Raw genomic sequence first — 15,169 nt, 5'->3', positions numbered from 1 at the left:
GAAAATCTGAAAGTTCCAAATTAGACATTATTCCGAATTACCGCATCAGAAGTACGAAAGTAAGCCTAAGAAAGAATTCAAGAATTCAATCCGTGGTTGCCCTTTCCTTACTTGGTGATTTTTCAAATTAGTTCTTAATAGTAGACAAATCTTTGTAGGGTCAAAGGAACATCTCTTCGACAGGGAACCCCTATTGGCACTTTTGTCAAAATTTGGAAATTTATTTAATGTATCCAATAAAATCAAAGTAATATGACGTTTTTCCATTAATCTGTGTTTTTCTATAAGGATAAGTGTTCAAATAAATGTTCCAAATGGTAAAGAGTAAGGTGACAATAGGTCCTGATACGACTTCTTAAAGTGTCAATAGGTGTTCCATTCACCCTAATTGTTTGTTATTAATCCCGTTACGTCACTAATACCGATGTCGTTAATTTCGGAACACCCTGTATATTCATTTACTATAAAAATTCTAAGTATTTTTAGATTCTACAGTACGAATTTATATATACATAGTTAATTTTTTTTGTAATCAATGTTTCTGGAGGTATTCTAATATTTATGTTTAAATTTTGAATATTTTCTGGGTCCATCGCCGTCTTGGCTTTGCTTACCTACCTCCCAGGCAAAGTAGAAATTCTCTTAATCACTTTAAAACGTCGAGTCCTAATGTTATAACCTTAAAAATTATTTTACGTCCATCAACTCTTTCCTAAACTACGATATTTTGAAATTATCTGAAGTATACTGGTAAAAATAAAAGGATCAAATTGATCCAAATTTGATCCTTTTGCAAAGGATGGATCAAATTAACATATTCTATTATGAAAAATGTGCATTCAGAGTTTGAAATTTGATCCATCCTTTGCGAAAGAATCAAATTGGGATCAATTTGATCCTTTTATTTTTACCAGTGTAGGGGGAAGTGGGGCAGCTCTGATTTTGGGCTTTTTCTCTTATTACTAAATAAAATTGGGTCATGTTATGCCAAATTATATCATAATAAGATTCAGTTATCATCATCACTATCATCATACTATCTCAGTAATCATCACTACCCAAAATTTCATCTGCAATCTTTGAACTATTGATGCATCAACTCTTTCCTATTGGGTATGTGATGAAAGAGAACTCCCAAGTCCACATTTTGTGAGAAATTCGATAAATTATTTGCTGTTTATTGGTTGAATTTATGAAATGTGACGGGAGTGCAAAGTAAAGGGAAGTTCTTTGATTTCCACAGCGAGCGGCGTGTGTTGAAAAATTCATCAAAGGGTTACAACGTGCGGCCAAAATCAAAAAGGTGCTCGATGCATTGGAAACAATCGTTCGACGAGACGTTCAGTTTTTTTTTACCTCTCTGTAATTTTTCTTGTGAAATGAGAGAGTGGCTAGAATATTGATAACAGGTCTTTTGCATAACAAAACAATCCCTTCTTTTTGTGCCGGAGAAATTTTCCCACTTTTACCGCCAAATTAATGCTGTGACGTTTTATATGGAAGAATTCTCTGGCGTCCGCAAAGGAATCACCCCATCTGCAATGGGGTTTGTCATCCCTCTCGTCCTGGCATGTGCATCGATGGCTCCCTCAGAGGGCAAAAGTACTATGCTCTCTGAGACTCTGTAATTGTTCATTTGAGGCCACATACACCCTCCATTTCTCCTCAATATGTGTCCCCTTCCTATGCTCCAGATATTTTGATTGTGTGTCTATGGATGGGAATTTGTGGGGCGGCGGCACATTTTTGGCGCCACAATTCTCTAGACGACGGCATCCTCTGCGTCACCCCCGTGTCTGACACAATCATCAAAGAATCCCTCCATGTCTTGGCTTTCTATCCATGACAACATGAAAATGTTGATCATTATAGTCAGAATTCCATCAATAACTTTTTTCCATGATCCCCACACCAAACACCATGCAACTTCCTCCAGAACCTTAATACTAGCCTCTATGCCTTCCCCACAACTTCCCCCATCTTCAGAGAAATTCCACATTATACAGAGACTTTCAATTTGGAGCAACAAGTTCGATTTAGTAAGATAATTTATTTATTTCTCAAAGAATAAACGAAAGTGGGTAGAGTCCGACGAAATCCTTCATAAATAACAAAACAAGAAAACTCTCACAAAAATTCCTTCAGCCTAGAAATTAGCTTCTAACGAAATAGAACCTAATTCCTCTGGCAAATTAAAAGATGCAAATGACTTTGGATAAGAGTAGATTTTTTTCCTCAAGAAAATTTGCAATGAAATGACTCGTGAAATTGACTCAATTTCTGTGCTGAATAGAAAAACGGAGCAGGATACAAGAAGTTTGCTGAAGAGGAAAGTGGCACTCAGGGCCATGAGCTTAGGAGAAATTGATAATTCCCACCTTTCGATAGAGTGTAATGGTAAATAAGCAATTAGTAGCACGAATTTTCGCTCAATAGAGAAAAGATAGAAGCTTTTCCGGGGTAATTTCCATAAAGAAATTAAGTGTTTTTGTAAGAAGAGTTAATAGACAATTAGATCAAAGATTAGTTTATGCGTTATTGGAGGCATTATTATTTAATAAATATTTTTAATTTATTATTTTGTATTTTTTGTTTAGAGATCAAGGAAATAATATCAAATATTTCAGATAACTTTTAAATTATATCATTTGATATTTTTCCCATATTTTATTTAATTATTCTGACCTATCTTTGGCCATATACATATTTTAAAAGCTTGTCTTTAGTCATAAATTTAAAAAAAAAGTGAAGATTATTTTTTGTAAGAAAATATACGGGATAATTTGAAGTGATCGAAACCACAGTGTGTGCAAAGCCAATAAGCCCTATCCTATTTAAAATATTTTACAATAAAAAATTATCTAATATTGACAAATTATCTTGTTTTTTTTAGACTTGAAAAATTATTTTATGAAATGATCAATATTACTGTTTTAAAATATTAAAATAAAAATCGATATAATAACTTGAAATTTAATTAGGGGGAAATGGGGTACGTTTGAATTCTAAAACCTTTGAAATACGATTTTTTGTCATATTTTTAAATGCAACTTAGCCTTTTAACAATGTAATTCATTTGATAATTTGTTGTGGAGCTAAATTAATCCACGATAAGGTCTACTTTCATTTAGAAATAAGAGAAAAGGGCTCTATTTTAAAGGTATTCCCGATCTCGACTTACTCCTGAATATTTTTTACTATCTTAATAACTTATAACGATTAAGAATATCCAAAACACTTGGTTATATCATAAATTTAATATTTGTTATTTTTTATTGTTTATCAAATATAATATATTAAATTTAATAAAGATATAAATTTAATTGTTCATAAATCATATGGCTCTTATCTTTATTGTATGAATAACTCTTAAGGTCTTAGTCACAAGCCTTTGGAAGAATGATAAGACAAAGAAGAAAAAAACCTTAAACACAGGGAATGAATTATTTAAATTAAATTATTGATATTATAGGGGAAAGTGTCCGTTCATGCTTTACACGGTCCCAATATTCATAATGACTAAATTTTTCCTTTATCTTTCAGTAAATGTGAATGATCGTACCTATATTTTAAAAACTAGGGGAAAGTGCCCGGTTTTAAAATATATTGCAGAGTCACATTTATTCAGAAACACAAGAAAAATTTAGTCATTATAAAGCCTGGGACTGTGTAAAGCATGAGCACTTTCCCTTACTTATTTGGCGTTAGACCTAGTTTAAAATTTTTTATTGCAAAAAGAGGTATATACCCTGTAGGCTACTAACAGGAAACAAGTTTATAAAATCATCAGGGAAATTTTTGTGAAGGGTATTTCAAACTGGGTCTAAGGTTCGAAAACTAATAATAAACATTTTTAATTCAAAATATTGTTAAGATTCTGGGGGTTGGGTAAAAGCTTCTAACCCCTTGCAACCACCCTCAATTGACTCACGACTGAAGGGACGTCAAGATGAACTTCAAGATTCAAAAAAAAAAACCAGAATTCCTCTTGTAGACTTTTATTTATTTCACAAAGACATCTTTAATTTCCTGGCTCCAGATGGGCCAATTTAAGTACCGGGAATAATGGGGTTCTTCCCCATAAGATCACCCTTGGTTGAACCGGGGTGGTTCTTTCAGGGATCACCCACAGACAAACCGGGACAGACCTCCAAAATCCAATCAAAACTCTCTAGAAACTCAACTTAACTCCACAGTAAAATATTGTACTCCCTTATGATCTAAAAGCGAAAAATTACACATAAAAGAGCAGCTATATTTTTAATATATTTTTATTTATTTATTTCGAAGTACAGAGCTCTTATTGCCATTTTGTACATGATTGAACTTACATTTTTTTATTCAGTTTACAATGTATGAGAATTATATCCATAGACGCTTCAATCATTTTCACCGGACGCGACTTAAACTCACAACTGTGACAGTTTAGTCGGGGCCGGGGCCGGGGGTGATACCACCCAAGAGTCGAACGTTCTTACCAATTGCATCACGGACCCACTTTAGTAACAATATTAATTTCATTGTTGAAATACTTTTGACAAATAAGGAAAAACATCTTGATTTTCGATACAACGATTTGCTATAAGAACCAAGATTTTCTTGGTACATAAACTAATTTGATTGAAAACTAGATTTGTCACTCACGATTTACTTGAGCAAGCGATTATCTGATCTTGTAGCTGGATCAGTCTGATTAGCCGATTACGGTGACTCATCGGCGGCGATCAGTCGATCTATCACTCATTCACTGTTCCGCCGCTATCCTTACTTACACACTGCATTTGGTAAATTGGGTAAATTGTTCTTTGGAAATTTTATTTTGGAATTTAAACTGTTTCTTTATTTAAACAGAAAATAATCTTTGTCTTTAAAAATTTTGCTATCGCAATTGTTTAAGGAAATATTGTTCAATTAAATAGGAAGGACAAAATTATGTCCATTTCAATTTGTTAGCTATTGTTTTATTATTGAACCTTGTTTTCTTGATACTAAATATTTATTCGTTCATATATATATCTCGATTCATATTTATTTAACTTTTATTTTTTTTTAAATTAGTTTTGTTTTCATTTTTTTAAATTCAAAATATTTGAGTCTAGGTTCAACTTAAATTTTATATTTTTAATAAAATTTTATTTGTAATTTATTTATTTTTTTTAATTTAAATAAATTTTAAGACTTTTCTTGATCGTCCTAAGATTTTAAATTTAAAAATCTACTTTTAAATTTAAATAAAATACTTTCTTCAACCCAAACATTTTTTTGACGAAAATTTTGTACAAAAAATTGTAACAAAAACCGTTTTTGAAGTTTTTTTTTAAGTTTTTCATCAACTACTGTTGTGCCCTAGACACATTTACGACGTAGTCAAGAGACCGCTTGACGAAATTATAATCAAAATATAATGCTTTGACTAAATTCCCATCAGTTTGCCACGAACTAAGTTGTTTTTCAACTTAAGCCGAGAGACTGATTAGTCAGAAACGGATGGAAATGTAGTCTGATCATTATTGTGATTATAATTAAATTACGTTAATCCGTCTCTGGGCTTAAATCGTAACTGTGACTAAGGCATTACTCCTGTTTTCTTTCCTATATTACTATCTTCTTTATCGATTCAATGTAACAGCTAGTTTGGCATCCGGTGATAACTATTCCTCCCTGCTGTTCGTAAACTTTTCTTCAGGGCGGTGCATTCTCATACATTTTCCGTACAAAAAATGTGGTATATTTTTTCTTAAGTGATTTTTTACTTTTAGTATAAAACCAAATGCAATCATTTTAAAACTTTTATCAAATGAAAGAGTATCTAATGTTATGTTATTGACTCAAAATTTATAATGATTGCACGAGGATAATAGTTCCTAAAACCTATATAAAAAAGACGAAAAATTCGCAATTTTTTGAATTTATCTGACCAATTGTAACACCAGTAACATTTTAAATTCAATAAAAATATATTCTCTGTACATGTGCCTACCATTTCGTGTCATATTTATTTTTGTGGGATCTAAAACTTAAAAATTATAAAGAATTTAAGAAAAATGCACCATTTTTAAATTAAAATGCTCCATCCGTTAGTTAATCATCCTAGCTTTTCTTAAGGATAAGGATAATAAAATAAGGATGATTTTTACCGATCCGATCTATCATGTCCGATCGGTAAAGACTATTTATGAGTGTCAAAATTACAGAAAGCTTACGAACAGCAAGGAGACAAAGTTACCCACTTCTGCGGTGTATCATTATCTAGAAATTCGTCCAGCAATTCCTTGTCAACTCTGCTTTGAAGAAAAACGCCAAAACTTCCTGAAATTTGGAGAAAAGGGAGTAAAAGCATCACGCAAACTTATTTATCCACAATATTATAAATTTGTACAATTCATCACTTCCGTTCTTGAGCGATTCATTAATTCACGTTTACATTTTTCCCCATTTCTTGTCCATGAGAACGAAGAAAAAAAGACGCTCTCTCGTCAGGCTTTTCGTCCAGAGGGTGAGAAAAATTGCACTCCACCTCCCCGAGAACTTTTATATGCGAGGAGTTATTTAATTGAAAAACTTGTGTCCGCATGGTAAACAGAATTTTATGTATTTGTTGAATTTTTCATGAGCATGGTGCTTTTTCATTTTCTGCGAAGCTTTTTGTTGGGATTCTGTTCTAGGGGAATATTCACAGACAGCCGGACGCTCAATGAATCCCACAAAAATATTCATTTGCGGACTTGAAATTAAATGAAATTTTGCACATTTTATACAATTTATTTGGAATAATATACCCTTCTCCCCCCCCCGCAACGGTGAAGTTAAATGGAAATGGATGTTTTCCTTCTTCAGGAAATTTTAAGTTAAAAATCTAAAAATGAGACAGTTTATGAATATTTCGATGCGTAGATATTTTTGGAATATTTAATTAGGTGAAAGGGGGGGGGACCTCAAATATGAATCCATATTTGGGCAAAATCGTGATATCATGGGCAATTAGTGGAATTTTTCGAGTGGCCAGGCAGATCAATCTCTGACGCAATTATGCAAAAGCTCGTAATGCTATTTTGTCGTATCGTATAAAATCTCATTAGAGAGCAAATAAATCGGTAAATTTGCATAAATAGAACATTAAAGTGAGCATAATCAAATCTGGGTGATTATCTCAGCGATCTTTTTTAATTAAGACACTTTTTGTCCTCGGCATTTTCGCATTCCCTTCGCCCACCTCCCCTCCCACCCCGCAATGACACTATTTCTTCTGAGAAAATTTGATGCGAACTTTTTGGAAAGCAATTGCAAAGTACTTTTGAAGGATTATCTTGCTGAGGGAAAAGCACTTTGACTCTCGCTCTGATTATACTTGGCGAAAGGTTGAGAGAATCACCACTTAATTCAATCTTGATGGAATTCGACAGAGTGGAATGCTGAAAATTGAGAGATTTTCCTACACTCTACAACTCGTTGGTCCAGTCATAAAAATGGTTAGAGTTTCAACTGCTAAAGTTATTAGAAAGATTGATTTTTAAAGAGCAATTTATTGATGCATTAATGAATAAGGCGGTTTGACACTTGGTGATTTCTTTTTTTCGGTATCTTATTATGTTTTATTATGCTTCAAATTTATATCTAGTGGTGAATAATGAGATCTTATGTAACACCAATTAACTCCTAATGAAAGCTTTTAATATATTTTTTAAAGCTTCTTTTATATTCGCCTGAAATTCATCTGTTTTTCATTGAAAAATTATGGTTAATGTGAATTAATCAATATTTATAAATATTTATTAAAATTTATTAATATCGATTAAAAGCCAAGGGTGTAAAAAATCACATTAAAGAAAAAATGGTATTAAAAGCTTCCATTTTATTTAATTTTTCAAAGATGACAAGTTTTGATGATAACTTAGGTAAAAGCAATCGAGGAGGATCTACTTCTAGATGCCTTGAAAGATTCAATGGGCTCTATGGATTTCCTGAAAAATTGTAAATCCACGGGTTCGCTGAAAAACGTTATAAGGGTTTCCGGAAAAATTGTATAGATTGCATGGAATCACTGAAAAATTTTATGGGTTCCACAGGTTCCCTAAAAAATTGTATAGGTTCCATGGGTTTCCTGAAAATTTCATGGCTCCCATGGGTTCCCTTAAAACTTATATGGGTTCCATATGTTCTTTCAAAAATTATATTGGTTACATGGGATCCCTTAAAAGCGTTCCAAGGGTTTCCGGAAAAATTGTATAGGTTCCATGAGCTTGCTGAAAAATTATATTGGTTCCACAGGTTCCCTAAAAAAATGTAGGTTTACAGGTGCTTTGTATAATTGTGTGGATTTCAGGGGTTCCCTGAAAATTTAATGAGTTCCGCGGGTTCCCTGAAAAATTGTATGGATTCCACGGGTTCCCTGAGAAAATCTCTGCGTTCCATGGCTTCTCTGAAACATTGTATGAGTTCCACAGATCTTTGAAAAATTGTATGGGATCCACGGGATCCTAGAAAATTTGAGTTCCACGGGTTCCCTGCAAAATTATATAGGTTCCATGAGCTTACTGAAAAATTATATGGGTTCCACGGGTTCCCTAGAAAATGTAGAATCACGAGATCTCTGTATAATTGTGTGGATTTCAGGGGTTCCCTGAAAATTTAATGAGTTCCATGGGTTCCTTGAAAAATTATATGGGTACCATGGGATCCCTAAAAAATTCTATGGGATCCACGGATTCTCTGAAACATTGTATGAGTTCCACAGATCTTTGAAAAATTGTACGGGATCCACGGGATCCTAGAAAACTTGAGTTCCACAGGTTCCCTGAAAAATTGCATGGGTCCTATTGCTTCCCTGAAAAATTGTACTGGTTACATGGGATCCCTGAAAAGCGTTCCAAGGGTTTCCAGAAAAATTTTATAGGTTCCATGAGCTTACTGAAAAATTATATCGATTCCACGGATTCCCTTAAGAGTTTAGGTTCACGGGTGCTTCGTATAATTGTGTGGATTTCAGTGGTTCCCTGAAAATTTAATGAGTTCCACGGGTTCCCTGAAAAATTGAATGGATTCTATGGGTTCCCTGAGAAAATCTCTGCGTTCCAAGGATTCCCGGTAAAATTGTATGAGTTCCACGGGTTTCTTGAAAAATTATATGAGTTCCACGGGATTCTAGAGAATTTGAGTTCCACGGGTTCCCTGAAAAATTGCATGGATGCCCATGGATTCCCTGAAAAATTGTATTGGTCACAAAGTATCCCTTAAAAGCGTTCCAAAACTTTTAGGAAAAATTGTATAGGTTCCATGGGATCACTGAAAAATTGCATAGGTTCCACGGGTTCCCTAAAAACTTGTATGGGTTCCACGGGTTCTCTGAAAAATGTAGGTTCACGGGTTTCCTGAATAATTGTGTGGAATCAATGGATTCTCTGAATATTTCTATAACGGATACGTTGAGAAATTATATAGGTTCCACGATAGGTTCCCTAAATAATTGTGTGGATTCTAAGGGTTTATAGTTTCCCTGAAAAATTGCATAGGTTCCATAGGTATCCAGAATAATTATGTGGATTCCAGGGGTTTCCTGAAAATTCCTGTAGGATGCATGGGTTTCCTGACAAGTTGTATTGGTTTCTCTCAAAGATTGTTTGGGTTCGGCGGGATGAAAAACAATAATCTATGAACCATCTTGACATATCACATATGATTTGTAGGCATTTCTGATCAAAGTTACAATTTTAATAATAAAAATAAAATATTCTACCGACCACAAATGTTCTTACTGAATATTTTAACTTGAAAATGAAAATAAAATGATATTCCTGAAATTTTTTTCATCCGCTTGAGGGCACTGGTTTCTGCCACGAGTGGCGCTGGCAGCTGTTCTCAATTTTGAATTCTCAAATTCAGAGTGCAAATTTTTTTCCGATGTGTAAAAATTAAAAAAAAACTGTGATTCCATCCTTCAAGTATCTGTCAATTTTACCACAAATTTTAAAAAAGAGATAACCATTGCCTAAATGGCCTAAATGAAGTCATGAATCTCAAATTGTGCATGAAATTTTATCCCATTTTGTAATGAAATTATTCATATTTCAGAAATGTAATGCTTGCAACTGACTCTTTTAAATCTTTCTTTGGTATAGCGTGTGGTTCTCAATTAAATAAAAATCTAATATCCTTGAACACAGACCTTCACTTTAGGATCGTAAAAAACTTTAGTAATAAACACAATTAAATGCTCCTCATTCACTTTTATCACACAAAAAAAATTACTTGCATAAAAAGTCTCAATTACTTGATGTCATAAATATTCGCAACTCCTCTGAGCCATGTCCCAATGGACAAAAGATTGTGCTGAAAAAAAGAGCACAATAATTCACAAAATGAGTAATATAGCACTTCCTTTGGCACTTTTTTTGGCCTTTGCAGTGGGGCAAAATGAAAAAAAAAAAATAAGAAGTGCACTTTGGCGGCATTAATGTTTTATGTGATTTTTTTATGCATTATGATTTAGATATCCATACGCTTTACGACTTGTATAAATTCTCATAATTATAGAGTTGAAAATGGATACTTAATGGTCGGTAAATTTGCTTAATTCGATGTCTCGAGTCGGAGTTGTTGAACTAACTCCACAAAAGAAAAGCTGATAAAAAGGCGAATATTTTAAACCTAAATTACGTTTTTAGATAGACGAAGCAAAATCTGCAATCTCGAAATGTTTTGTTCTTTTGACTTTTATGGGAACTAAAAGGTGCTATTTCGAGGTGATATTTGCAATTCTTTGCGCAGGAAATATCACTCAAAGTGCTACTGAATTTGCTTTTAATAAAAAATTGGCATATTTTGTTGAATGGTGCTGCAATTCTTTTTAATATTTACTGAGATTAATAAAAGCTTAGTCATACGTTTGCAACAGACATTATCCATTTGCAAAAGCAATAATCACGCTAATAAAACTTACTATAAATGGGATTTAAATTTAAAATTCAACGGTGTATATGTTTCCATAAATTCGTGATATTTCTTCGTGTTGCATCTTTAAACGATTTAAATTCTAAATCATTTAATCTTTATAGGTGCTTTTCAATTTAAAGTGAGAAACTTTTTTTTGGAATTTTAAGTTCGGATGCAACAAACTCTGCAATATGGTAAGGGCTCATAATATTGCTCAGTCTGCTTATAAGCATCGATGTTTCAAGTTTGAAGTGCGATATTTTCGATACTAATTGACATTTCTTGTTACTCTCTTTTCAGAAGGGTTGTTTAGAAACTTGGCAAGGGTTTATTTATCATATTATTTTTATTAAATTTAGTTTTAATACGTTTAAAAATGAATTGATATGTAGACGTAAATTTGGCTCTTATTTTGGACAAAATGGTTATTAATTTGGACAACATGGCTGTAAAGTTGGACAGCTAATCCGCCTCAACAGGATGCCTATTTTTCTTCATTTCAAGAACCAATCTTATCAAGTCCTCTTCCTGTTCATGTAAGGGAAATGTAGAATGTCACAAGAAGCCCGGAAACTTCCCATATCATTCATTAAAGTGAGTTGACTTCGGTACTCCAAGTACGTGCGAATTCGCTCATTCCCTGACTTTTCCGAGATCCTTTCAAGGCTTTACTCACTACATCTCTTTCGTAGAGATGATGCTCCTTTGTTTCTCCAGGCATTTGTCCAACCTAGTCATCACAAAAGCTAAAACTTCACGAAATTTCGTGAGAAAAACACCTGTCCAAAATAAGAACCATCACCTCACTGGTAAATGTCTTAAAAAATTTCCCATTTTTCACACGAAAAATCTAATTCACAAGGCAAATCTCACTTCAGGCCAAATGTACAAATCAACATTAACGTGAATCAGCAGAATATTCAATGAATATTCAATAATATCACTCAAAAAATCCGAATAATACAACAAACTCAGTCTCGAAATTTAAAACCATTTTTTCTCGAAACCTGTTAAAATTTCCTGAAAACCTGTTAAGAAAATTACCCACTGATTATGAGGGAAATCCGGGAAAACATAACGGGGTTGGAATATTATAAGTGTATCATTGAACATATTGAAGCCCAGCCTGATACATACCTTGACAGCGAGATATCTCGAAATTCCAATAGGAAATACCGAAAATACGATCGACTACGAATACGAAACGAGGAGAAGAAATGTCTTTCCTATGACTTTCGAAACCGATCTTCGAAAAGTTTTTGTTTATCTCATGGGAAACTCAAGTCGTGAGCGCTCGATTTTGATAAAAACCTAAAGCTTTAAGTTAAGCTTTAGGTTAAGAATTCTTCTTACTGACACTCAATCTACCAAATACTGATTGAAGCGACTATTTCAAAAATTTTATAAAATACCACGTACTGAGAGGTTCGGGCCAACATTTCGAGAATCGAAAATCTGAACACCAAAATCCCGAAAAGCCAAAATCCCAATTAATAGAGATTATTGGGATCCGCCACTTCAGGAAAATGTTCGGGTTCGATCATAAGGCGCTCCAAGGCAAGATTCCTAATTTGATTCAGCCACCTTGTCCTAGGTCTGCTTCAAGATCGAGGTCTCCTCACAATGGCTTCCATAGCTTTTTTTAGGGACTTTTTTTTACCCAAAATCCCAAAAAGCCAAAATCCCAAATGGATGGAAACAACCTCCTGGCAAGTTGTCTGAAATTTGAAGCCACTTTCTCATATTTCGATTTAAATTTATATGGGATTTTTTTTGCACTCGCGACCGTTACGCTAAATATCCAAAAGGTGAGAAGTTTTTCCATACTTATAAGATACCCTTCCGTATGGAGGGATAAATATACTAAATTTTTGTTTAAATACATTTTTTCCTCGGAACATTGTGAGCTGAGTCCGAGATAAATTTAGGAATTGGCTTCAAATAGCTCCATATAAAAAAGGCCAACTTGCCAGGCGCTTGGGTGGAAATATCCCGAATAGTTCGAAATCGATTTTGACCCATTCAGGATTTCAACGTTCAGGATTTTATTTTTTTTTTACAAATTTTGTCCAGGGCGCATTTTCATTGTTTATTTTTATTTTTCCCTATATTCATTCATTTTCAACCGTTCATCCCTTTCTGGGTCATCGGCCTAGGACATGCAGGTCAGCAGCCAATCAGGCCTGACTATCTTTTGCCACTTCTGTAGGGTATTCGGGGTCGATTCCAAGACGTTTCTTGTCAAAATTCTGAATATGATTCAGCTAGATTATTTTAAGTCTGCCCGGTGATCTAGGTCCCTCCATAATGGTTTGCATAGCTTTCCTGCAGGAAATTGACCATGGTCAATTTGACCGAGTACGAGATGAGAATACAAAAAAAAAATCGGTAGGTTTAGTGTTAACGTATGGTAAAATGAGGTATTTTGGAACCATTTACAATTTGGGACATTTGAGATTTTCTCACTGTTTTAGAGATTCAAAAGGAAGACATCTGTTCATTTTCGTCCTTATCGTCTTTTTTCTTTTATTTTGCGATATTTGTTTTCTTTTTGCTCATCTGAAACAGTGAGAAAATCTCAAGTGTCCCAAATTTCAAATGGTTCCAAATTACCTCATTTTACCTTACATAGGTTTGCACAATCTCGTTAAACTATTTTTCTGTGTCTTTTGAAGAAAAACGCCTTTAACAGCTTTCATAACTGATACAGACACGTTAGACCCCTTCAGGGCCTCTATTCCTTTCTTTGAAGAATCTCCCCAAACTGAAGGAAAATATTTCCTTTTCCAGTGTGTTATGATGTGACAAACACACAATACACTTTTGTGCTACAATTCTCGATTGTCCACTTTGTGCTGTCGTCTTTTGTCACAGTGTCCAGCAACATAAGAGAGCACCCTATTTTTGGGGAGGGTGGAGGCCGTTTTTCGTCCCAGCTCATGGGGCGAATGTTATTACATGGCAGAGGGAACATCATGAGGCGTCTCTCGCAGTGTCTGCTGCCTGACAGACGCCTTCGGACGGAAAAGTGTGTCTCCGGGGGTGTGGGATGGATGTCCCTCTTCTGAATTTTCCGCCAGTGATTCGCCAAAATGCGACAAGTATATGTTTACATATTCTCAAACACATTCATCCAAACATTTGGGGCTAAGAGGGATGGGAATACGAGCAACAAGAACGCACTCCAAAATGCCATCGAGGGTATTGACAGAGCCATCAATGGCAAAACTGAAACTGGAATGGATTCCCATGGTGTATGGTAGTCCACCCTCAAATTCACAGCTCCCCCCGAAAACGAGGAAATTCTCCTCACAGCTCCGACCAAATATTCCATTATTAATAAGCAATTGACATTCTGGACGCTCCATCAGGGGCTACCAGTACAATAGACTAGAGGCTTCGGGAGTGTCTCACGAGGAGCTACTTGTGGTTAAATTCCATTTTCCACTCCCCACACAAATGGCAGGGTGAATTGTGCGGCTGGAAAAGAATGAGGACATGAGTCTCAATTGATGTCCATCAAAATCCACTTACATATAGCACCTCAACTTCTCCCCAACCCCAACTAACAATCCCCATTTAACGAAAAGTGTTGAGTTGTGGAAAATATTTCTTCCGTTTGTTTGACTTTCGAACAATTATCACGAAAATCAATCTCTTTAGTGCCACCCCGTCCGGAATTGTTCATTCCCCATGATTTTGTGCTTTTCAATAATAAATCGCCCTTTCAGGTTCCCTGGCATTTTCCCGACTGATGGGGTGTACATAGAGGGAACCAAATAGGGCACCTTCAGGGGGACATTCAACTCCTTTCTTCCATTAAAAGATCTTTAAGGAATTTTTAATGATAATATGGTTTTCACCATCCAGTTTAATGACTATATGAAACCGTTTTTAACCGATTTCTCAACCGAAATCGGTTAAGAAATAAACTAGTCCCCGGCAAGTGGCCTTCAAAGTTGAAGCCAATTTCTTACTTTCACATACAAATGCGTATGGAAATTTTTCTGCACACGCGACTGTTACGTTAAATGTCTAAAAAGTGAGAAGTTTTTCGGTATTATAAGATACCTTTCCGTATAGAGGGATAAATATACTAAATTTTTGTTTAAATAATTTTTTTCCTTGGAACACTGTGAGCTGAGTCCGAGATCAATTTAGGAATTGGCTTCAAATAGCTCCAAATAAAAAGGCAAACTTACCAGGTGTTCGGAAATAAACATGTTTTTGTACATTTCTG

Source organism: Phlebotomus papatasi, chromosome 1, assembly GCF_024763615.1.
Source record: "Phlebotomus papatasi isolate M1 chromosome 1, Ppap_2.1, whole genome shotgun sequence".
Taxonomy (NCBI): Eukaryota; Metazoa; Arthropoda; class Insecta; order Diptera; family Psychodidae; genus Phlebotomus; species Phlebotomus papatasi.
The sequence above is the reverse complement of the archived record's forward strand: the minus strand, read 5'-3'. Positions refer to the sequence as shown.